The sequence below is a fragment of the Humulus lupulus genome, chromosome 5 (assembly GCF_963169125.1).
Source record: "Humulus lupulus chromosome 5, drHumLupu1.1, whole genome shotgun sequence".
In the NCBI taxonomy this organism is placed as follows: Eukaryota; Viridiplantae; Streptophyta; class Magnoliopsida; order Rosales; family Cannabaceae; genus Humulus; species Humulus lupulus.
The window spans coordinates 93,854,445-93,879,362 of NC_084797.1; the positions used below are offsets into that span (position 1 = coordinate 93,854,445).

Sequence of the window (24,918 nt, forward strand, 5' to 3'; positions counted from 1 at the left end):
TTTATTTGCACTATCATCTTAAAAAAAAATAAAGTAAAATATATATATCTATAAAAAAAAATCGAAAAAAGAGTGAAAATCGAAAAAAAAGAAAGTTATACATATATTTATTTATATTGTTATATATTATATTATATATATTTCTTGGTAGTTGATGGCATTTAGTGCCTCCTACATACTTATTAGTTGAGTGCATTTGTGCCTCCTAACCCTTTTTCTTTTTCTTTTACTTTTTATGTTTTTTTAGTTGAGTGCATTTGTGCCTCCTACATACTTGATAGTTGAGTGCATTTTTTGCCTCCTACATACTTGAACAATCTATCTCCTCTAGTGATGTCATTAGTGCCTCCTAGCTTTTATTTTTGTTTATTATCTTAGTTGATGGCATTAGTGCCTCCGAAGTTTTATTATTATTATCATTATTATTATTAGTGTTGGTTGATGGCATTAGTGCCTCCTAATTTTTATATAACTATGTACTATTGCTATTGTCATTTTTTTCTTAATTAACGCATTTAGTTAGTTGTAATTTTTTGTTTAAGAAACTACTTGAAAAAAAAAAACTAAAAAACAAAGCTTGTTCTTTCAACATAAGCAATTTTTTCTTAAAGGAAATTTGGCAAAGTTCCCATCCACGCTTATTAATTAACCTCGGGGAGTTGTTGTTAAGTTGTGAGTAAGTGGAATCAAATAGGCCTGGGAACAAGTTAAACCAAAAAAAAATCATAAAAAAAAGAAATATATATATAAATATTATAATCTCTTCTTGTTATAAGTATGCTCTTTGGTTGCGGTTCTAACTGATCTTCCACATCAGAAATCTATTTTCTTGTGATTGTTTGTGTTGCTTGGTGAAATTTATGACATTGTATGCATCATTGGCAACGTAATTCAAAAAATCGTTTGGTGAAAAAATTAGTGTCTTTACGTGAAATTGAAAGTGTTATTGAAAATTTAAGCATAATGGAACAAGAACCTAATGTTGTGCAAGAAAAAACTCTTCTTGAATACTTTTCACCTATTTCATCTAATGCTCCGTCATGCATTATTTTTCCCACTACTAATGCCACTCATTTTGAACTTAAACCATCAATCATTCAATTGTTACCATCATTTTATGGTTTAGAAAGAGAGGATCCATACATGCATGTAAAAGACTTTTTGGAAATTTGCTCAACCTTTCGTTTTCAAAATTTTTCAGACGAGTCGGTTAAACTTAGGTTGTTTCCTTTTTCTTTAAAAGATAAAGCCAAAGCTTGGTTAAACTCACTTCCAACTGGAACCATAACTACTTGGGATCAACTTTTTAATAAATTCCTTGCTAAATTTTTCCCCATGTCCAAAACTGATAATTTAAGAAGAGAAATCTCTGAATTTTATCAAAAAGATAACGAAGAATTTTATGAATGTTGGGAAAGATTTAAAGATTTATTATTAAAATATCCCCACCATGGTTTTGAAAAATTGAGACTTGTAAAATATTTTTATGATGGTTTAACCCCTTCAAATCGACAAATGATTCAATCTATGCATACCGGAATTTTTTTAAAATTGCAAGGGCAAGAGGCTTGGGACGCTCTTGAAGAATTGTCTGTTAATTCACAACAATGGAATTATTCTGAGCCCAGGTCTACAACCAACCCTTCACCAAAAAGAGAAGGAAAATATGAAATAAAAGAAGAAAGTGATTTAAGAACATCATTTGAAAAATTAGCAAGAAAAGTAGAAGCCTTAGTAATAAGTCAATCTATGGATTCTCATGTGCAACCTAAAAAAGATGTTTGTTCTTTATGCGCTAGTTCATGTCATAATGCTCAATCATGCCCTTCTTTAATTGAAACATTTTCTAAAGAGGCTAATGCTTTACATTCATATGGAAAACCTTCTTCTGATAGCCCATTTTCCAACACATACAATCCAAATTGGAGAAACCATCCTAATTTTTCATGGAAACAAAACCAACCACAAATGAATCAAGGAAACCAATTCCACATGCCAAATCTGTAGCGCATCATTTGTCTCTTACTTTCCTATCTCTTTGTTCCATTATAGCTGATTGTAGTGTTAGGTTTTACCAATTTATTAGTTATCACTTAATTCTTGTATTTTAAATCCTTTCGTTATAGCAGCCATTATACTGCTCTGAGTGTGAGCAAGTTTTCCATGACTTTTCCCCTCCTACGACCTTTAGTTCCCACATTTGTCTTATTTGAGTGTAAAAACTATTTCCTCAGTTACATCTGTTGGTAACTAGTTTACCATGTGTGCAGCAAAATGCAAGGGGTGGTGGGCCCAAGGATTTCAAAAAAATATATTTAAACAATTTTTAAATAACAGGATCCATTAACATGCGTACATTAATAATTGACATATAAAAGATAAGTAATTTTACAAGTTGTAGAACTATCAAGATTCGTCGCTATCTTTTCATATCTTCTACGAACATCCAATCGTTAGCAGTCTCCAAAATACTCAGACTAAGATCTTCCAAGATGTATCTCCACACCTCAATATGCGAGTGGGCATCTAGAATTAAGGTGGGAATTTGAGTGATTCTCAAGATATTCTCAACACATGAGATTTTGGAATTTTTCAGGTCTGAGAAAATTTTCAGGGATAGACAAAATAATACGATATCTTTTTTTCTCTTTGTGAAAATGTAAGACATAGAAGAAGACTCTAGAAACTCTTTTCTATCAGATAGTTTTATAGAAGAATAATAAATTAAAAATTAAAAATTCAGATTATAAAACAATAATTAAATAAATAAAAATATCCAAGACCCAGTCTTAGAAATTGTTACACGCTACTCACAATGCAAGCACTATGATTGGTGTGTAATATATGCTTTTTCGGGGCATGTGTCTTAACCAATTTTATTTATTTATTATTAAATAATCTATTTATTCAAAAATAATAAAAGTATCTAAAACCTAAGAATTGATCTTATTAGATAAATATTTTAATTAATGAATAAATTTTAAACTAATTCTACTAAATTTGGACTTTCTAAATTAACTTTTTACATTATTTAAATAAATAAAACTATTTAATTCAAAATTAATTATTCTAATTATTTAAATGTCAATTTCAAAAATTACAATTATATTTAATTAATTAATTTCAAAAATTAATATCCCATTTATAGGGAAACTATTTATAGGGAATTCTGCCTAAACAGTTTTGGGTAACCATGAATAAATATGGTAATGTACATTTTTGGGTAGCATCCCATTTACATAAATACATTAATGTCTATTGATTCTATTCCCCCATTATCGGGTAATATATACAGAATAATATCTGAGTTTTAATGAGTGTATAAGGAATCTCTCAGTCTTTTGGGATCCTTCACTGTCATGACCAGGCTTCCGTGATTCGAACACTTCCTTCGAGCTGGGTGTCGAAGAACTACCTTAAACTGACTGGGTCAAGTTCAGAGTTTCATGAAGGAAATTTGACCATCACACATCTTGAACTAAGTTGTTGGTGCAAGAGGCGATTTGGAGAATATCTGCTTGTCGTAAGCTGTCAAGTTTAACTCGAGTTGCTCACTCCAGAGTTAGCTAGATGTTCTATCTAACGATTTCTTCATATGCTTGTCTGCTAGTTGTACCCCATGCTGAGTAATTCAGTTTGTATTTATTTTGGAATACAACATTTGCCGCCTAAGCTCCTGCTTGTACATGACGCCACTTCTGACACGCATAGTAGGGCTTTAAGGCATCAGTTATGTAAAAACGTGCCTACCCACTCACTCGAGTGCGAGACACGTGTCGGTATGTGATAGGCACATGTTCGGGTTTCAAGTACTGTGATAACTTTCTTGTCAACTTTTTTTCGTTGCTTGGTTTATTTAATCCAGGCCCTTGAATCTCAAACTTATCTAATTGTGTGGCCTAGATCAGTTCCAAAAGTTTACGTATAAATAGGAGAACTAGCTCTAAACCTTACCACCTTTGCATTCAAAAAATTTCCTCTTCTTTCTTCTTAAAATGCATTCAGAGCTTTCTGCACACCCTCATTTTCCAGAAGCTTTCAGGTTATTACCTTCGGTGCTGCCATCATTTCCTTGACTGAAAAAACAAATTGTAAGTATCTTTGTATTGATTAAATTACATCTTCTTATTTTTCAATAAGTTCTTTTGAAATTTTCCAGTATATTTTCTTACTTCAGTTCTGTTTGAGTTTGGTATGGGTTTTTGTTAGGCCAAAAAAAATAGCATTAGGTCTGATTAGAAATAATGCACAAAAAGAAACAGGTGATTTTCTGGGTTTGAAAGACAATCATCTAAGCATGTGAATGTGAAGATTTGAGGGTTTTAAGGTTCAGTTCTAGGTAGCTTAAGGTTTACGATTTCTCAAGGAGTTTTACATTAAACTGCTTTCCAAAAAGGTATTGGGTTTGCATGCGAATCCTAAAGTATCAGGGGTTTCTTGAGGTTATGGAGTGTTTTCACTGATCGTGCGTGGGCACACTTATTGGCGCTAGGGGAAATCTTAGATCTTATATATCTTAGGTTGAATAGATCGAATAAAAAATCTCGGGTTGCCATACCTTTATCATCGTAGCAAGGTTTTATCTCAGGTCGCCTCTAATAGGCTGCTTTGTCGCCAGACGAACTAAATTATGGCTAACCAGAAGAAGTCAGTGGCGAGCTCTTCTTCCCAAAGTAAGAATAAGGGTAAGAAAATTGCATCTGAGATCCCTATTCCTCACTTTGGCCCAGAAGTGGATAGGGAGATCATAGTTAACCCCAACGCCTTCTTTGAGGCCGAACATATTGAATCCCAAATAAAGACTCAGGGCAAGGTGAATAAAATTTTACTGAGTCATAGGATCGAGTTGAGGTGGAGTGGAGTAGCACTCCGCTTCAGAATGACTTTGGGGCTTGGAGTGATGAGCACCTGTAGAAAGGTGCCTTTCTTCCGTTGGACCAGCATATCGTAGATTTTTTAAACTACGTCGAACTGGCATTGTTCCAGCTCCCCACAAATTCGTACCGACTTTTTTCGGGGCTAAAATATCTATTTTTGCATAACAAATGTGCGGTCCCCAGCCTCGTCGATATTATGTACTTCTTTTGCCTCAAGGACAATCCACAGTCAATGGAACGAGGTGATGGCTTCTACTACCTCACTAGATTTCCCAGCACAATCTCCATCATCGATCCCCCCAGCCACTCGAATGACTACAGGGATTCAATCTTTATGTTAAACGGGTACAAGAACTGCACCTATCTATATTTCAACTGTCCTCGAAAGTTTCCCAGCTCCTTGAACTTTGTACTTGAATTCCTTCTTAACCAAGTTTAAACATATTATGATCGAGTTGTTACCTTATGCAGCTATATATAAGAGAATGGGGTGGTCAGAGACCCTTGGAGGTCAATATGAGACCCTGGCTCGTACTCCTACTAGGGAGAAAGAGTTTCAGATTGTGGTAAATGATGCCACCATGGTGGCTTGCAAGCTGATCCAAAAAGATCAGACAATGGCCATCAGAGCTCGAGGCCCCCTCCTCGAGCTCCCTAATCCCCAGGAACTCAACCCAGCCATTGAAGAGAAGGAGGTCGCACAGTTGGTGCACAAAAGAAAGGTTCTTGAAGATTGAAAAAATCTTGGCCAAGGCCGAGCTGAATTGGGGGCAACAACCCACACCTCTGGCCAAGGTAACCCATATAGAGAAATTAGCTGAGCTAGTGCCAGTTTTAGGTTAGTATGATTCAACCTAAGGCAGTTCGTGAATCGACACTCGGTTGATCCAGACCTAAATGTGACCCTCCTTCAGTGTGTGGACCTATTGGTCATACCCCATGATCATAGCTACCCCAAATGTACCGTAGTGGTAGATAATACCCTCCACTTTAGGTCCACTATTTTTGACGAATATTGAACAAATCTTTTGTCGTGGCCTTCCCTGTGTCATGGTGTTTTTACCCGTGGTATTAGGCAGGCCGAGCACGAGTCTTGTAACGCCCTGGATAGCCAAGACTGTTACACTGTGTGCTTATAAAGGTGCAAGACTTGCTAATCAAGTCATTCAACTTGAAACGTGTTACCAATACTATAGTTGAACTAGGGTTGAAAGATTTTGGTCTCAAAAGCCTCATTTCTTATAAACAAACATTTTCTTTACATGGGATCCCAAAAGTAGTAAAGTTAAAAGACAGTCTACAAAATTTTAGGATTGATATACAGTTATTAGCCACTCTAAGGCAAAATAAACAATTAAGCTTTTCTCGTCCTGTATCACTCCTCGGCCGTGGCGGCCGATCAGCTGACTACATTCAGCCCTGAAGCTCTCCATCTCAGGACTGGTCCAACTTGCCCTTGCCTTTACCTGCACCACGTAGCACCCGTGAGCCAAGGACTAGCAAGAAAACACAATAACAGAGCATAATCATTAAACAAACAACCAGATAACTCATACAGTATAAACATGTACTCAACAGTCCAAACATTCATGTTTTTCAAGTATTCGGCATACCAAGTACATCATTTCATATCAATAATCAATTCATATATGATAACCAGGGTTAACGCCCTTAGGCTGTACCCTCTATTTATCCCACTGACTTCGGCCCGCTTAAACCGAGCTCAGTGAATATTAAGCTGTCCTCAACTACCAGTGGCCGAGCCGCACCCTGTGTGCAAGTATTATTTACGGCACCCTTAGGCCATTTATCACATATCCCATGGCATAATACAATCTCTGACATCATACAGATATAGGGAGCTCTTAGTCCCATCACAAACACATAACCAGGTGCAGTTTTCTTACCTTTAGATTTAACTAGCTTTGTTCAATTTGATCCTCAAGCACGATCCCGGCTGAGCCCTAGCGTACACCTAGTCACGACCAGAGATCAGAATCATCATCGAACCTCAAATCCAAAACCTAGCCTCGGGACCAATCTCGAGCCCTCGGGAAGCCCTAATTCCACCAAACGGGGTGGTGGAATCAAACCCCGAGCCCCCGGGCAAAAACCCTTAGAAATAACCCAAAAACCCATTTCTGGGAACAGGATAGCGCTATAGCGCCCTAAGGAGAGCACTATAGCGCAACAAACAGAGCCTTCAGGCCCCCAGATGCCCTAGCCTAACGCTGTAGCGCCCTAAGGCTAGCGCTACAGCGCAAGTCACAGCCAGACAAAAAATTAGAGAAAAACCGCACCACGAACACCCCTATAAATCCCCACCGTGACTTTTTCACTAAACCGCTCACTAAGATCGCCTCGAGTCACATATTACAAATATATCCACATAATAATGTGGTCTCAACAATTTATTACATTTATGCCCTCTACGGGCTAAAATTACTAATATGCCCTTCTAACCTAATCAGGGCCTACATGCATACTAATACACATAGTCATGCATCACAGATATTCAAATAATCATATAACATGCTTTTAATCATTAAATCACATATAATCCAGTTATGCCCTCCAGACACACTAATCAAGGCCCTTAAGCCTTATTAGTAAATTTGGGTCGTTACAAGTCTAGTTCAGATGAAGAGCTTGAACACTGTAGGTCCCAAAACATAATAACACTAGAGTCTCCCCCTCTAATAATCCAAGCGTTAGAGGTTTTTCCCAGCCCAGTTCATAAACCAGAGCCGATCATAGTAGTTTCCCCCTCTACTTCAGAGGGTAAAGCTTATGTATTGTTACTATTTACTTTATGCTGTCTTGAATAATCATTTCTTGGATCTGGCTTTTCTGCTCGACCTTTTGTAGATGAACAAATGAATCAAAAGAAGGCCCTCAAGATCGGACCACAAGTAAAGAGGCCAAGGGTTTCAAAGAAAACCGCTCCCAGAGTTGGGATTGCCGCTAGGTCTCCTGTAAAAGATAAGGGTGCGAACTCCACCCAGAAGAAGAACCAGCCTCAGCCCTCCATAGTCAAGACCCTGTGGGTACCTCCACCAGCTCATTGCGGCCCCACTTCTATCTTACAGGTTGCCCAAACTGAAGCCCTGACAGTCACCATCCCAGCTCTCCTCCTCGGGGTGGAGAAATATCCAGAGCCCCTGCATGGTTCATATCAGGAAATTGTGAGCCACATGATGAAGCATGCGAGTGTGGGCACCATCAAAGAGTTACATGTTATCGAGTTGCGACATTCCATGACCGTCCTTGACTCTTCGTTAGGGATGAATATGATGGTATGCACTATAACGATCTTCTTCTTCTAGTCCCATTCCTTCAAAAACTAACCACACTTTATCCTTCCTTTGCAGTCTTGCATGGCTCAGATCCGTGGCATCACTTATTTTTGAGTTGAGGTTGACGAGGCTAGGACCGCCTCGGGGAGGTACATGCTTCCTTGGAGGAAGCCAATGCCACAAGGGCAGCCTTGGATGAGGCCAACAATGCCTTGGAGACCTCACAAGAGAATAAGCGAGTTTCCAAAGCCCAAGCCTTAGAGGTGATTCGATAGTGGGACTAGCTTCAGCTCGAGGTTAACAATCTTAAGGAGAAGCTTGCGGAGGTCGATAGTCTCAAGCAGAGGCTTGTGAAGGTTGACAGTCTCAAGCAGAGGCTTGAGGAGGTGGAGGCCAAAGCCAATGAGGATGCTGCTGAAGCGAAGAACTCTTTAGAAGAAATGCATAATCGGGTCTGGGCATATAAACAGGAAGGGGACTTCTCATTCGTAGCTACAAAAATTTTGGGGGCGCTACCTTTCCAAGTTACAGAACTGGTTATCAAAGGAGCCCACAAACATAGCCGAGGTTTTCGGATCTACGGTGGAGGTCGAGAAGGAAGATTTGTCATCCCAAAGGCAAGTCGCCATAGCTCAGGGTTGAAGAGGGACCTCTCTTATAGATGTGTATATATATATTTATTATTTTATTTTAGACCTGGAGCTTTTTAATGTAGGCCTTTTAGGCCGAGACAATTTCTAATCGAGTTATTCATATACTTGTGTTAGTATATGTTCATTAATTTCTGATCTATTTTTGCACCCCTTCTCCTATTATCTTGTCATTTTATGAACAATAAGTCCTTGTACATTTGCATAGTCATAGGGGTAAATTTAGATCGAGATGAGTGCCTGATGACTCGACCAGTTAATTCTGGTCAATGACCTGGTTATAACCAAGAGTTTGCTCGCCTAATAGCGTTATACCTGTTAGGAATCAGGTCTTGGACTTGGTTATATCTAGGAGTTTGCTCTCTTAATAGCGCTATACCTGCTGGGAATCAGGCCTCAGACCTAGCTATATCTAGGATTTTGCTCGCCTAATAGAATTATACCTATTAGGAATCATGCCTCGGACCTGGTTATATCCAGGATTTTGCTCGCCTAATAGCGTTATACTTGTTAGGAATCAGGCCTCGGACCTGGTTTCATGAAAGTTTTTTTTTTGCCTAGTAGTGTTATACCTGTTAGGAATCAGGCCTCAAACCTCGTTATATCCAGGATTTCCTAGTTGAATTATAGGTTTTGTTTCTTTGAATTTTCTTTAACTTAGTTCGTATTAAGAATTTCTTTGAAAATTGGAGGTTTAAAAAGTCATAGAATATTTAATTTTTCAAATTCTAAGTTTCACAAATTCACTCTTCAAGGATAATATGCCCCCCCAAGCGATCATAATTTATGAATATTCTAGGTCACTTTTACAAAATGAGCATGTGATGCATCACAAGAATACGATAAAAATATTGGTTCTACGTTTAATTACGTACCAATCTAGTGCTATTAAAATAGAATGGCTTTTATAAATAAGCCTTACACGGAAAAATACTTAAGACATTAAGATTAACAAATTCGTCCTATTACTTATAGTATTTTTTGAGATTTAGAGCATTACAGGTTCGTGGGACCAACTCTCTGCTTAACCAAGTTGGTTTGAAGGTTCCTTCATGTAAGATTTCCACGATCTGGTATGGTCCTTCCCAGTTCGGTCCCAATAAACCATCTTTAGTATCTTTACATGCCAAAAACATCCTTCAGAGCACTACGTCACCCAGTCCGAGTCTGCGTCCTTTTACCTTCGAGTTAAAGTAACGAGTAATTCTCTTTTGATAATGGGCAAGTTGACGATGAGGTCCTGTGATGCGTTGAGCAAGTCGTGATTTCAATCTTGATCGATGGTTTTCTGTGTATGTGACGTCACTGGTGCTTCAATTGGGAGCATAGCCTCACTTCCAAAGTTTAAAGAGAAGGGAGTGTGGCCTGTAGAGGTGCGAGGTGAGGTCCTATAGGCCCAAATTACTTGTGGGAGCTGCTTGGGCCATAATCCCTTAGCTTCATCTAGTCATTTCTTTAAACTCGCCTTTAGTTTTTTATTTACAGCCTCGACCTGCCCATTAGCTTGTGGATATGCCACTGAAGAAAAACTCTTGGTTCTGCCATACTTCTCACAAAAGTTCATGAAAAGAAAAATATAGAACTGAGTTTCGTTGTTAGACACGATCTTCTTTGGGAGCCCAAAACGACATATGATGTTCTTCACGAGGAAATCCAGGACTTTCTTCGAGGTTATGGTTGCCAGAGGCTCAGCCTTGACCCACTTTGTAAAGTAGTCGATGGAGACAAATGCATAACGAAATCCTCCTTTTCATGCTGGTATTGAACCAATCAGGTCGATCCCCCATACTGCGAATGGCCAGGGCGATGAAATCATGGTTAGCTCCATGGGTCCTGCTCGAGCAATTGTGGCAAAGAATTGGCACTTATAACATTTTAGGATGTATGAGGCTGAGTCCTTTTTGAGCTTAGGCCAAAAATAGCCCTACCTCAATATCTTTAGAGCCAAGTTTTGTCCCCCAGCGTGGTCTTTGCAGAATCTTTCATGTATCTCATGTAGGATAGTCTGTGCTTCCTCATGCACAACACATTGCAAGAGGGGTAGCGAATGCCCTCGTCAGTAGAGATTTCCCTCAACCATAATATGCCGTGGGACTTGATATAACAATTTTCCTGCGTCCTTCCGGTCATTTAGTAGTTTACCGGTTGTGAGGTATTCCACTATGGGGGTTATCCATGTCAGTTTTGCCTCAATCACTCAGACTTCAGTGGATTCTTCCGCTATGCTTGGTTTTTCTAAGAAATCCACTGGGACTACGCTTAATGTTTCTTCCTCTTTGGTGGTGGCAAGTTGGGCTAAAGCATCATCCTTCAAATTTTTCTCACGGGGTACCTGCTCAATGGAGCAGAACTCAAACTCAAACAACTCATCTATAACCTTAGCTAGATAAGTCGCCATTTTGATACCTCGAGCCTGATGCTCCCCCAATATCTTATTAACCATGAGCTAAGAATCACTATAACATTGGATCGCCTTTGCTTTAAGTTCTTTTGCCACTCGTATTACTTCCAATAGAGCTTCATACTCTGCTTCAATGTTGGATGCTTCGAATCCAAGCCTCAAGGCTGTATGGAATCGATGTCCCTCAGGTGATATCAGAATTATCCCAGCTCCAGATTCATTTTCATTAGATGATCCATCAGCAAAGTGATTCAACAACTCTTGCACTAGTTTTTTCATTAGCTTGTCCTGAAAACATGTGTATTCTGCCACAAAATTAGTGAGTGCTTGACTCTTGATTGTTGTACATGGCTTATATAATATCTCGAACTGACTGGGTACAATGGCCCACTTAAGCAAACATCTTGATGTTTCACATTTTTGTATGACCTGCCTTAAAGGTTGATCACTTAAGATGGGGATGGTGTAGGACTAGAAATATGACTTGAGTTTTCTCGAGGCCAAGATCAAGCAGAACGCGAGTTTTTCTATTAAAGGGTATATGGATTCATCTCCAAGAAGTCTTTTACTCAAGTAGTACACCAATTTCTATGCCCGATTTTCTCCTCGAAATAATATGACGTTGACCGCATTTTCTGTCACAGCCAGGTATAAGAACAAACATACTCTAGCTGCTGGTTTTAATAATATGAGGGGTTCAGCCAGGTGAGTTTTCATATTCTGAAACACCTAATCGCATTCTTCAATTCACTCAAACTTTTTGTTTCCCCTTAGGAAGTTTTAGAACGGGAGACACTCGTCAGTAAATTATGAAACAAAGCAATTTAGGGCCGCCACATTCCAAGTTAAGCTCTGTATTCTTTACATGGCCTAGGCGAAGGCGTTTATATAAACAACTTGATCTTCTCTGGGTTCTCCTCTATGCCCCTTGTGTTGACTATGAAGCCAAAAAATTTCCCGAGGAAACCCCAAAGGTGAACTTCTCTGGATTTAGCTTTCTATCATATTCCTTTAGCATGCTAAAACATTCTTCCAGGTCAGATACATGGTTACTGGTAGTCTTTGATTTAACGAGCATATCATCAGATATTTTGTTTCCCTTATGAATCCACACTTAAGTAAGTGAGCTACTTCTTCTTCTAAAGCTTCTGATCGCTCCTCCAAAAGCCTTTGTTTGTGTACCTTTGCAAGCACATTCTAGTCCAGATTCAGAGTATGCATCATAACATCTGGATTGATTCCCACCATATCTTCATGTGACCAAGCAAAGACGTCTAGGCTATTTCTCAAAAACTTGACCAACTCCTTCTTCCTTTCAGTTCTAAGATTCTTTCCAAACTTTATAACCCTTGAAGGTACCTTTGGGTCGATACTAATTTCCTCAAGCTCCTCCAATGCTTGGAGCTCAGACCAATCTTCACCTAATCTTGGATCAATGTCATCCTGTTGGGCGACCTCGTTATCCCCTTTACTGAGGTTCTTTCGCCCCATGGGAAATTTCCATTCCCCGAGGCTCCTTGTCCCCCTCCATAATGACCATTGCTTGTTGCCTGGGTTATGATTTTCCCTTCATAGAAATGCTATAGCATTGTCTGGTAGTGAGCTGATCTCCTCTTACAGTACATATACATAAGGTTGGGGGGAACTTCATTGGTAGATGTCGGATTGAGGTGATAGCGTCAAAAGTCATCAGTGCGGGTCATCCAAAAATTTTGTTGTATGTAGGCAGACAATTGATTTTGATGAACTCGAGCATTTTAGCAACAGCTGGCACATCATCTCCCAGTGTTACTACAAGCCTGATCGTCCCTATGGCTGTTGTTACTTCTCTTGAGAATCCATATAGGGTCATCGAGGTCGCCTTAATATTGGCTACAGACAGCCCCATCTATTCTTGGGTGGCCCTGAATAGAACGTTTACATAGCTCCCATTATCAATCAATATCCTCCGTACATGGCGAGTTGAACGGTTATCACAAATAAATCATTATGCGGGAACTGGACGTGGCTAGTGTCCTCTTCTGTGAAAATGATTGATTTTTTCTCCAACCATTTTTGTTTTGATAACCTTTATTCCGAAATGAACTCAGTGCCATTGTGAGTTTATAGCTCTTGTATGTCCCTTTTCATGGCCCCATTAACCGTGCCGGCCAAATAAGGTCCTCTGACAATAGTGGATATGTTCCTCCCTTCTATTGGAGGGGGGACGATTTGATTCCCCCAATTTGGTTGAGCCTGGGGTTTACTGACCAGATTTTCCTAACCTGGATGAATTTTTTCCTGGCTGGCTGATTGGTAACTACTCTGTTTCGGGCATATTGGGGTAACGTTTCAACTTAGATGAAAGCTCGATCTCATGTTTTAGCTGACGTCAATAATCTGTGTTGTGGTCGATGTTGTTGTAATGGTAGAGAATTTTGTGAGGTCTTTCTACGCCCTCTGGTGCCTCAGGACTTCAGTTTCTTCCATGGAAGACGATTAGAATTTGTCAGGAAGATACGCTATCGTGTATCTGTCAGGTCAGTATGGGCAGTGTAGATGGACTTTTACTTTTTCACCGGGCTTATTCTTTTGGTGCGATTATGGTTGCCCTCACCAGTCCCCTTCCTCTTATTGCTTCCCGCCTATTTATTTTGGGCAGCGGGCTGAGCCGTAGGTGCAACATTCGCCACCACTCCAGTGGGCTGAACAGGGGTCTAGCTTGTTCTTGTGACAGAAGATTGTGCCTCCTCCAGATTTATCCATTCTTGAGCCCGAGCAAGAAATTCATCTACACTCTTAACTCCTTTCCGCTGGAGTTCTTTCCATAAATCACCTCCTATGGTGATCCTTGTCATTATATCCATGAGCTTGGAGCTATCATCAACATCCCTAGCTCATGGTGCTGCTATGGTGGATCAGTTCGTATATGCCTTTAGGGACTCACTGGGTTGTTGTTTAATAATAGCCAATGAATTGGCTTCAACGCGAGCTTCCTTCCTAGCTCTAAAATATCTCTTAAACTCGGAAGATAGTTTCTTCCACGAGGTGATTGCATGCTTCTTGTACTTATTGAACCACAACTTGGGCGGTCTAGTCAGTGTTGCGGGGAACAAGATACATCTTATGTCGAACCTGACGTTGTGGGCCATCATTAACATGTTGAAATTCCCTACTACTCTAGAGTCGTTACCTGTGATTTTAAAATGTGCCTTTAGCTAGCTAGTTGAGGTATTTGACCAAAGAGTGTGGTTAGTTAAAATGAAGACTCATTTAAATAAATTTTTGGAATAAAATGTGTTGGACATTCATTTAAATTATGAAAGTGTGACATTGGGATCCCAAAATACTATTTAGAAGCATATTTAAAACTCAAAAGTTACTTTACAGTCAACCTAAGCGACAAAATCAAACATTAATAACACGCTCCTCAAAATACCCTAGCCGTGGTGGCCAGGTAGGCCAAACATGTATGCATTGCTCCATGCCCTCCAAGTCATGGTTGATTGATCTTTTCCTTGCCCTTACCTACACCACAGAACACCCGTGAGCCAAGGCCCAGCAAGAGAACTTCACAGCACAGCATAAAATAATTTATTTCACAAATACACACTTTATAAAGAAAACAAAAAATTTACAAGTTTCTATTAATAACACAACATCGCCCTATGCTGATCAGGGTGCATTACTAGGCACCAAGTTCATAGCCTTAACTGAGCATGTGTACAACACCCATAGAGGGTCTTGCCCTGGTGGCCTGTATTCAGCATGCTTAACGCCGATCCTGGCCTTTGCCGCTCTCGTCCACTGCCGTTCCCAACTTCTGCCGCTCCCGAACTTTGGAAATCGTTCACAATAACGTGTATGCCATAATAGCAATAAACAATACATACAACACAAAACACAACATAGCTCTACGGGCCCATACAATTTTCTTACCTTGTGTCCAGAGCTGACAACCAAAGCGAGCCTGAGCACGATCCCCAATCCCGAGCCTGAGCAGTAAAACCTAGTCACAACATAAAAACAAATAGCCATCATGATCTATATCAATTAAAAGCCTTCAGAATAACATACTAGCCTCCGGGACATCAAATTATACTAAATCGGGACCTTAAGATTTGAGTGTCCGAGTTTAAAACTTTTTTTGGTCATTTTCGCAAATTTGAGCCGTAGCCTGCTGCAAGTCATAGAACTTGGGCTCTTGCCAAAGGGACACGGACCGCGACACACCTCAGCCTATGCTGCGGTGCATGGGAAAAATCAGAGGCTCTCAAGCCTCCTGGGTTCATATGGACCTTGACACCTGAAGAATAGAGCTGCGGCTCGGACCTGCGAACCCAATTTTTTTCCAAAATTAATTCTAAACATACTCTAAGGCCAAAATTAAGTCCCTCAACTTTTGCCCCATTCTCGCGAATTCCTCGAATAGTCCTATAATTCCCCATTTAATCCTCACATACCCAAATAATCGATAAATCACTACCCATTATCCAGTAACCCCGAACGCGTACTATATCCCCAAAATACCCCTAGACTCACCCCGAACCAGATATTCGACCCCGTTGTGACTATTTCGCTATTCTGCTTTTAAGATCGTCTTGGATCACACATCACAAATAAATCTCCACAATCTTGCGGTCTCAAGCACAACACATATATAATTTACATTTATGCCCTCAACGGGTCAAAATTAAAAGTATGCCCTTATTAACCAGAATGGGCCCACATGTATTTAATTCTCCTAAACATGAATATCTAACCATATAATCATTTATCCACGTAATCTCATACTACTACACATATATAACATGTATAACCCATTAATCTCTTATATAATCCTAAGTAGGCCCTCTAAGCACTGTAATCAAGGCACTTAGCCTTAATAACAAATTCGGGACGTTACAACTATTCCTTCCTTAATAAAATTTTATCCTTGAAATTTATTTAAACATCTTGGGATACCAATTCTGCAAACCTGACTATAACCCTAGAGTCAGGTCCTTTACCTTGCCACTACTTGTAACACCTTAACAAGAAGGCTAGTCTTTATCTGTATGACTTTATCTCTTGCGTTTAGAGTTCCACTAGCTTTTCCTTTCACAATGAATTCCCCTGAAATCCCAGGGCCACGTCGCTCGATCAAGGGTAGTACTCAACATTTCTTCCCTTAACTCTGGCACCAGTAATGCATCATGAGCCTCTACCCAGGCTAGGGTAAGGCTAAACTGTAGGCTTGTGGCCTAGTTCTTATGAGGATCTTTTAGATCTATCCAAATCTAGGGTCAAGATTCCTCCTTCCTTTCCCAAACTCCTTTACCCTTCTCTGTACACAATACTCAGAGAAGCATAAAGTCTCCAATCCTGGAACCCTACATTCTCGTACTCAAATTGCGAAATTTTATATACTTCAATAAAGTAGACACTCTGCCCTAACAATCCTTAATAATTTCACTGCTCTTTCAAACCCACTCTGAACCAGGATTCTTCCTTTTCCTGGTTTCATTTTTCTTGAAATACGTATTTCTCATTCCCTGTCTCATAATATCTTACTCAGAGACACTCTAGCCGTCCACCGACATTCATTATAGTGACAATCCATTCAAGGGATTGTATTTATCTCAAGATCCCCAAAATGACATATTCGAAGTAAAACACTCAAAGTCTGAGTTATTCCTTCAGGTTATCAATTATCTAAAGGTAACCATTAATTCCCAATTCCAACCTTATACTCATCACCCTCTATGACCCTTTTCTGAACCTGGGAACTTAAGGGTCTCAATCTGACATTGTCGAATTTGGTGTCCAGTGGGGACGTATGGTCTCCTTTCGTACACACTCCCTTATTTGATATATCACTCACACCAACCATATTGTGTTAACCCAATAGGTCAAATCAAAATTTTTTGCATCCGCTCACCTCATCTGCATTCTGAGATGATTCACCTTTAGGGTCCATAATTATATTCCTTCATATTAACTTCAGGATATCCTAGAGTCATAAAAGCATTCTTGCTTCTGATCATCATCTCTCACTTACTAAAATATTAGTTCGTGCGCCTCCCAATATTCAACTTTTTGGATACAATAATTGTAAAGGGGTATCCTAAGGCCCATCCCACATCTTCTCCTCAACCCCAGCATCCATTGGATCACTAATCCAATTCACATCTCTTATCCTATCTATGGAAAAGTGGTATGTAAAGGCTCGACTTACTAAAAGGCCTCAAATCTTTAAAAACTACAAAGACATACTACTATCTTTTGGATGTATACATAAAATAATAGACTTTATTATAGAAAATCCAAAATGCGAGATCCCATTGTATATACATAAATCATAAAGAAAATTAAAACTTTCTTTTAATTGTTCAAATACTAAATGCAGAAATCATAAATACGTAAATAAAAGACTCAAATATCAACGTCATCCTCGATCGATTCCATCGATCCATTCCTTTAATCCTCTCCCAATACACATGACAAAGCCTCCTAGAATCTGTCCCCACCTTCCATATTAATTTACTTGCACAATATAAATAAAAAGGAATGAGTCTAATGCCCAGTAAGGAAAAACTACTAAAGCATAACATAAAGCATAAGACGTAAAAACATAAAACATAAAAATGGTTTATAGAGTTCTGAGAAGGGTTAGAATGAATTTAGCAGCTTGGAGGCTCTGAGAAGGGTTTGAAAGATGATGCCAATGGCTGAGTGAAGGGTCCAATTTATAGAGTTCAACGAGTGAAACTAACTCCCTTTAAAATGAATAAATAAATAAATAATAATGAAGTTTTCTATTCAAAAGATGCCCGAAACTTGGTCAAAATCGTTCAAAAGCAAGTCCAAGTTGTTGAGGGCTGTTTCTTGCTTGGATTCCATGGAGTTTCAAAATATGCAAGTGGAACTGATATATCACCCCCTATAGGTGATATATCGCCCCCCTATAGGCGATATATCGCCTCCCCCATACTCACGAGGATTCGTGGTTTCGTTCATGCAAAGTCAACGTGTTTTTTGTATCATCATAGGTGATATATCAGCCCATATAGCTGCGATATATCACTTTTGCTGATATATTAAATACGTTTTTGCACACTTGAAGTTGTTTAAACCACTTTGACTGAGTAGTACGAGATCCTAACAGGTGAGGGAAGGTTCTAGATTACCTAGGCTTATCTTTGATTAATTTATTTATTTAAAATCCTTAAATCCTTAATAAACATACATGTGACAAATGTCACATTCTTAATTATTCTATCTAAACCTTAGGTTATAATAAATAATATCTATAGAACCAGCTTCAATAATCAAACCTTATGATAAAATTAATATTTCTAAACTATAGGTTAAACTTACAAAATCCATAACTATCTCTACGAGTTTCAAAATAATTCTCGGCTTGAACCAATAATCACGAAAACTAAAATCCTACAGCACAAGCTACTACTTTCTAACTAAGTAAAATTCTGAGACACTACAATTCTCCCCTACTTAAAAGAATTTCGTCAAAAAAATTTACTTTCTAAACAATTCCGGATATCGTGCTCGAATGTCTTCCACCAATTCCCACGTTGCCTCCCGTTCTATACTATTACTCCATAAGACCTTGACTATTGGAATACTCTTAGACCGTAATTCCTTTGTCCCCTTCTTCAGGATGCGAACCGGTCGTTCCTCATAACTTAGGTCTTTTTAAAGTGCTAACATATCATACTTGAGAATGTGGGATGGGTGTGACACATATCTACGTAGCATCGAGATGTGAAACACATTGTGGCTATCTGATAGAGCTGGCGGTAGGGCGAATCTATACGCTACTGGTCCAACCTTGTCCAATATCTCAAAAGGACCTATAAATCGGGGACTAAGTTTGCATTTCTTTCCTAACTGCGTCACTCCTTTCATTGGAGATATTCTAAAGAAGACTTGATCTCCGACCTTGAATTCCACATCTCATTGCTTGGCATCCGCATAACTCTTTTGTCAACTTTGAGCAGTAAGCATATGCTTTATAATCAGTTCCACTGCGTCTTGAGCCTCTCTAACAGCCTCAGGCCCAAGAAGTTGTCTTTTTCCTACCTTGTCCCAATGTGACGACGACCGACATTTCCTTCCATAAAGTAGCTCATAGGGTGCCATACCGATTGTTGCTTGGTAGCTATTATTTTAGGAGAACTCTATAAGTTGCAAATACTGACTCCATGATCCTTCGAAGTGTAGTACACAAGCGCGCAACATATCTTCTAAAATTTGTATGGTACGCTCGGACTGTTCGTTGGTCTGAGGATGAAATGTTGTACTGAGAATTAGCTTGGTACCCATGGATTGCTACAAGCTTCCATAAAATCTCGATGTGAACATAAAACCTCTGTCGGATACTATTTTCTTAGGGATTCCATGCAGTCGTACAATTTCTCTAACATAGATGTTTGCATACTGATCCGCAGTGTACATAGTCTTGACAGGCAGGAAGTGAGCTGAATTTGTGAGTGTATCTACCAAAACCTAAGATGAGTCTTGTTGCTTATTTGTTCGTGGTAATCATGTCCCGAAGTCCATGGCTATGTCTTCCCACTTCCATTATGGTATACTAAGCGGTTGCAATAAGCCTGCGGGTTGCTGATGTTCTGCCTTTACTTGCTGGCATGTTAGGCATTTGGACACATATTCTGCTACTTCTTTCTTCATTCCCAGCCACCAATATAGTTCCTTAAGGTCATGTGTCATCTTGGTAGATCCCGGGTGAACAAAGTATGGGGTAGTGTGTGCCTCTTCTAATATCTTCATCTTAATCCCATGGTCATTCAGCACGCATACCCGACCTTTATATTTCAAGAACCCTGGTCCTGATATAGAAAAATCTGTAGTCTTGCCTTCTTTGACTTCGACCATATGTGATAATAGTGCGTCATCATGCCCTTGCCCGATCCGTATATCCTCTAGTAAATTTGACTAGATGGCAAGTTAGTTAGTTGACCCATGACTACTTTTATCCCGGCATTAATCAGCTCTTGCTGTAGAGGCTTTTCAATTCTGGATAATACTGCCAGATTTCCGTAACTCTTTCGACTTAACACATCTGCAGCTACATTTGTTTCTCCTGGGTGGTATAGGATTTCGCAGTCATAGTCTTTTACTAGTTCTAACCACACGCATTGCCTCATGTTGAGCTGCTTTTGCGTGAAGAAATATTGTACGCTTTTGTGGTCCGTATAAATCTCACACTGTTCTCCATAAAGATAGTGGCCCTAGATTTTCAGTGCGAAGACCACCGTTGCCAACTCCATATCATGTGTTGGATAACATTCCTCATACTCCTTCAGCTGTCTTGAGGTGTAGGCTATCACCTTGTCATTTTGTATCAGCACACAACCTAAACCTTGCTTGGATGCATCACAGTATACTACAAACTTTTTGTTGGGTGTCGGTATGCAAAGTACTGGTGCTGAACACAATTTGTCCTTGAGCAACTGGAAGCTTTCTTGACATTTATCTGTCCAGTTGAAATTTTGTTGCTTCCAGGTCAGGTTGGTAAGTAGAGTGGCTATCTTAGAAATGCCTTATACAAATCTCTGGTAATAGCCTGCTAGCCTGAGAAAACTAGGGGTGTTCATTGGTTGGTTTGGGCGGGTTGGGTGAATTTTTGACAAACCCAAACTTATAATCGGGTTGGTACTTTTGAACCCATAACCCACCCAATTAAAAAAAATTGAATCTCAACCCGACCATTGGTTTGGGCGGGTTAACCTGCCCAAACCACTGAAACTTTTTTTTTTCTAAAAAAATCATTTTTTCACTAATATTTTTTATTATTTTCTCTATTTTTAGTTTGTATTTGTAACTAAAATAATTGTTACTTTAAAATACAGGGTCTTTTATAAAAAAAATAATTTGAATTTAGTTTTATATATGTATAATTAATAATTAAATAAATATAAAATTAAAAAAAAGTAGGCAAATCCATAATTGGGCGGGTTGCCAAAAATTTCAACCCTCCCAATATAATAATTGGGTGGTTTGAAATGAAGGTCAGGTTTTTCGAGTTGCATTTTTTTTCGGTTTTTTCAGGTTCGTTTGGGTGGTTTATTCGGGTTGGGCGGGTTGCAAATTTTTTTGCACAGCCCTAAAGAAAACTTCTAACCTCTGACTCATTCTTAGGTCTTGGCCAATCCTTCACAATCTCTTCTTTAGTTGGGTCTTCTATGAATCCATCCTTGGATAATATGTGCCCCAGGAACACTACTTGTGATAGCCAAAATTCGCATTTCTTAAACTTGGCGTAAAGTTGGTGCTCCTTTAGTCCCATCATGGTCAATCTTAAATATTCCTTGTGCTCGACTTCGTCCTTGGAGTCGACTAATATATCGTCAATGAACACCACAAAAAATTTGTCTAAGAAATCCTTGAATACTCAGTTCATTAAGTCCATAAATGCGATGGAGCCTTGGTAAGACCAAAAGACATAACTAGGAACTTGTAATGTCCGTAACAAGTCCTAAAAGTCATCTTTGGTATATCTTTTCCCTTACCTTGAGCTGGTGATAACTGAACCATAGATCAATCTTCGAAAATACAGTCACTCCTCAGAGTTGATCAAATAAGTCATCGATCCAGGGTAGCGGGTATTTGTTCTTAATTGTTACCTTGTTCAACTCACGGTAATGGTTACACATTTTCATGCTTCCATCCTTCTTCTTCACAAATAGAACCGGTGCCCCCCATCATGAATGGCTTGGTCTGATGAAACCCAAATCTAAGAGCTCTTGTAACTGTGTTTACAACTCCTTGAGTTTGGTGGGTGCCATCTGGTAGGATGCCTTTGAGATAGGATCAGTTCCCGGTTCTAGTTTGATTGTGAAGTCAGTTTCCCAAGTAGGGGTTAACCCTTGTAAGTCATCAGGAAATATTTCTAGAAGTTCCTTTATAATGCGGACATCTCCAAACTTTAATGGCATTTCCCATGCCACATCTGTGACGCTTGCTAAGAATGCATAACATCCTCTCTCTATCATCCTTTGAGCTTTGGGAGATGAGATAACTGGTGTTCGTAGTCTTTAAACCTTTCCCATAAAACATAGTTTCTGACCCTCAGGAGTTTCAAACGTCACATGCTTGCGTCTACAGTCGATGGTTGTGCCATGTCTTGCTAACTAGTCCATGTCTAGTATTACGTCAAAATCCTTGATTTATAGCTTTATCATGTCTCCTTCTAGCTCCATGCCCTCAACTATGATTGGTACTCCTCGTACTATTCGTGATGATAGACCAATTTCACCCGAAGGCAGTTGCGTAACAAACCTATTTCTAAATCTTTCACAATTTTTGTCTAATTTCCCTATTATTCCTAATGAGATATGTGAGTGTGTTGCTCCCGGACCAAATAATACTGAACATATATTATCGAAGATAGGAAGCTGACTTGTGACCACCTCATTACTAGTTTCTGCTTCTCCCTGGGTCAAAGCGAAGACTCTGGCTGGAACCATCTTGTTGTCTTTCTTTTCTTTTGATTTGAGCTGTGGACAATCTCTTTTTTGATGACCTTCATGGCCACAATTGTAACAACCCTTGCTATTTCCATGAAATTCCCCAGTATGTCATTTCTGGCATTTGAAGCACTGAGGGTATTCCACATAACCCAGCCTATTATTACCATTGTTAGTTGGTGCTCTTTTGTCAGCGCCGGTCTATTTATTATTGGTATGCTTTCTTTTCTATCCATTATTGCTATGCTGGTTGTTGTTGTGGCTTCGACCAATCTGAGTCTGATTCTGCTTCTTGGGTTCTGACTTGCTTGCCTCCTCCTTGCTACTATTTTCTTGGAGCATTTCCACCTCTATAGCAGTTTCTAGAACATCGGCGTGATAAGTGGTTCCAAGGTTTGCAAGCTTGACCCCTAATTCAATCTTGGGCCTAAGTCCCCTGGTAAACTTGGTAACCCTCAAGTAATCCTTTGGGAATAACTCTGGTGCAAACTTGGCTAGCTGATGAAATTGCCGAGCATACTCAACTATCGACAAATTGCCCTATTTCAGCTGGCAAACTCTTCCACCCTCGTAATGATGACTACCAAGTTGTAGTACGTTTTGTGAAACAGCTCCACAAATCTGGCCCAAGTCATGGTGGTGATATATTGTGAGTCTTTTCTACCAAATCTTACCAGATTTTGGCATCCTTTTTTAGTAGAGAAGAAACACAGGATATGCAATCCGCGTTGCTGGGGTTCATGTGTGCCAAAATAGGCTCTACATTCCTGAGCCACTCTTCAACCTCAAAGGGGTCGGTTGTCCCTTCAAAATTTGGAGCGTGCTGCTTTCAAAATCACTCGTAGATCGGCTCTATGTACTGAGTTTGATAAGGTGCATAATTTTCCATCGGCCATTCCCCATATGGATATCCTCAATTCTGCTACTGCTGGGGTGCTTGAGCTACTAGTTGAGGCTGCGACTGAGGTTGCGGGTGAAGCTGCGATTGAGGCTGCGGCTGAGGCAACGATTGTCGTTGTTGCTACTTCAATTCTTCTACTTGTTGCCAAAACTGGATTAGAGGTGGTGCATTTCTATTAATAACAGTAGTGGTAGCACACGTTCCCCTTCTTTGGACTAGAGGGGCCTCGTGAGTCTCGTTGGCGGTGCTGGGGGCAATGCCATTAGTGCGTGTAGACCTTCAAAGAGACATCTTTAGCAAAGTTTTAATAGTCAAGAAAACACGTTAGAACTTACCCTAATAGTTTCTAAGGAAAAAACTTAGTCTAAGCAAACATATCTTGGACCTATCCATTATGATTTCTTATGAAAAAATTATGTAAGTCATCTTTTTAAATTAGAGTGTGTTTCTATACTTAGACTATTAGGCCATCTTTATTATTTTCTAGGTTTGTTTCTAACCACCCTATATGACTTAATTCTCACGCTCGAAACTTGTCGCTGTTCCAAACTTAACCATATTGAGGGAGGGCTGAGATCAGTAAAATCGTTCCCAGTACTATGCTCCCCTAAACTTTCAATACACAACTTGGTCCATTGATTTGTATCCACCCTCACCGAACTCAGCCATTATTTATTAAATTTATTCTAAATTAATTATGATTTCAACAACCAAAAATTCAAATTCAAACATGCCATTAAAAAAAATAACAACTTTATTCATTTGGAAAAAGATTTCCAATTATTACAATAATAATTCAAAATAAATAAAGAAACAATACTTATAATAACTAGGGTAAAATTTCTAAAAATTAGGATCTTCTACACCTGACCCTTCATCTAGCATATCATCAGTTATTGCTTTATAATCATCAATATCATAAGCCTTGAAACTACCATGGGGAATACTCATTAGGATATTATTCTTTTGTTCATTGGTGAATTGAATCTCAAACCTATAAGTAAACCTAAGTATAAGAAAATAATATCTCATGGCTACTGGTAAGTCATCTTCATCATCTATAGTTTCACATAATGCTTCCAAATTTGAAACCACATAAGGCATATCTTCCAAAAGCCTATTTACTAGGACATATTGTTCCATGGCTCTCATCATAATTTTCCTAGTGATTTGAAGGTGAACTATCTCCTTGTGAAATTTGACCAACTTTGAGTGATTCTTTCTTGAACTCCAATTGTATCCCTTGGCTCTCTAATCCTTTTCAATGCCTTAATGGCACAGATATCTTGATAAGTCATGGCTCCATTCATTTTGACTGAAAACAT

The 24,918-nt window shown here is 39.1% G+C and overlaps 1 non-coding gene across 1 annotated transcript; it reads right to left on the minus strand.

The window, feature by feature from the left end:
* Positions 1-1,350: 1,350 nt before the first annotated feature.
* LOC133781219 (small nucleolar RNA R71) lies at positions 1,351-1,457 on the minus strand. Its single transcript, XR_009870007.1, has one exon. It is a non-coding gene; the product is annotated as a small nucleolar RNA R71 (small nucleolar RNA).
* Positions 1,458-24,918: the final 23,461 nt, after the last annotated feature.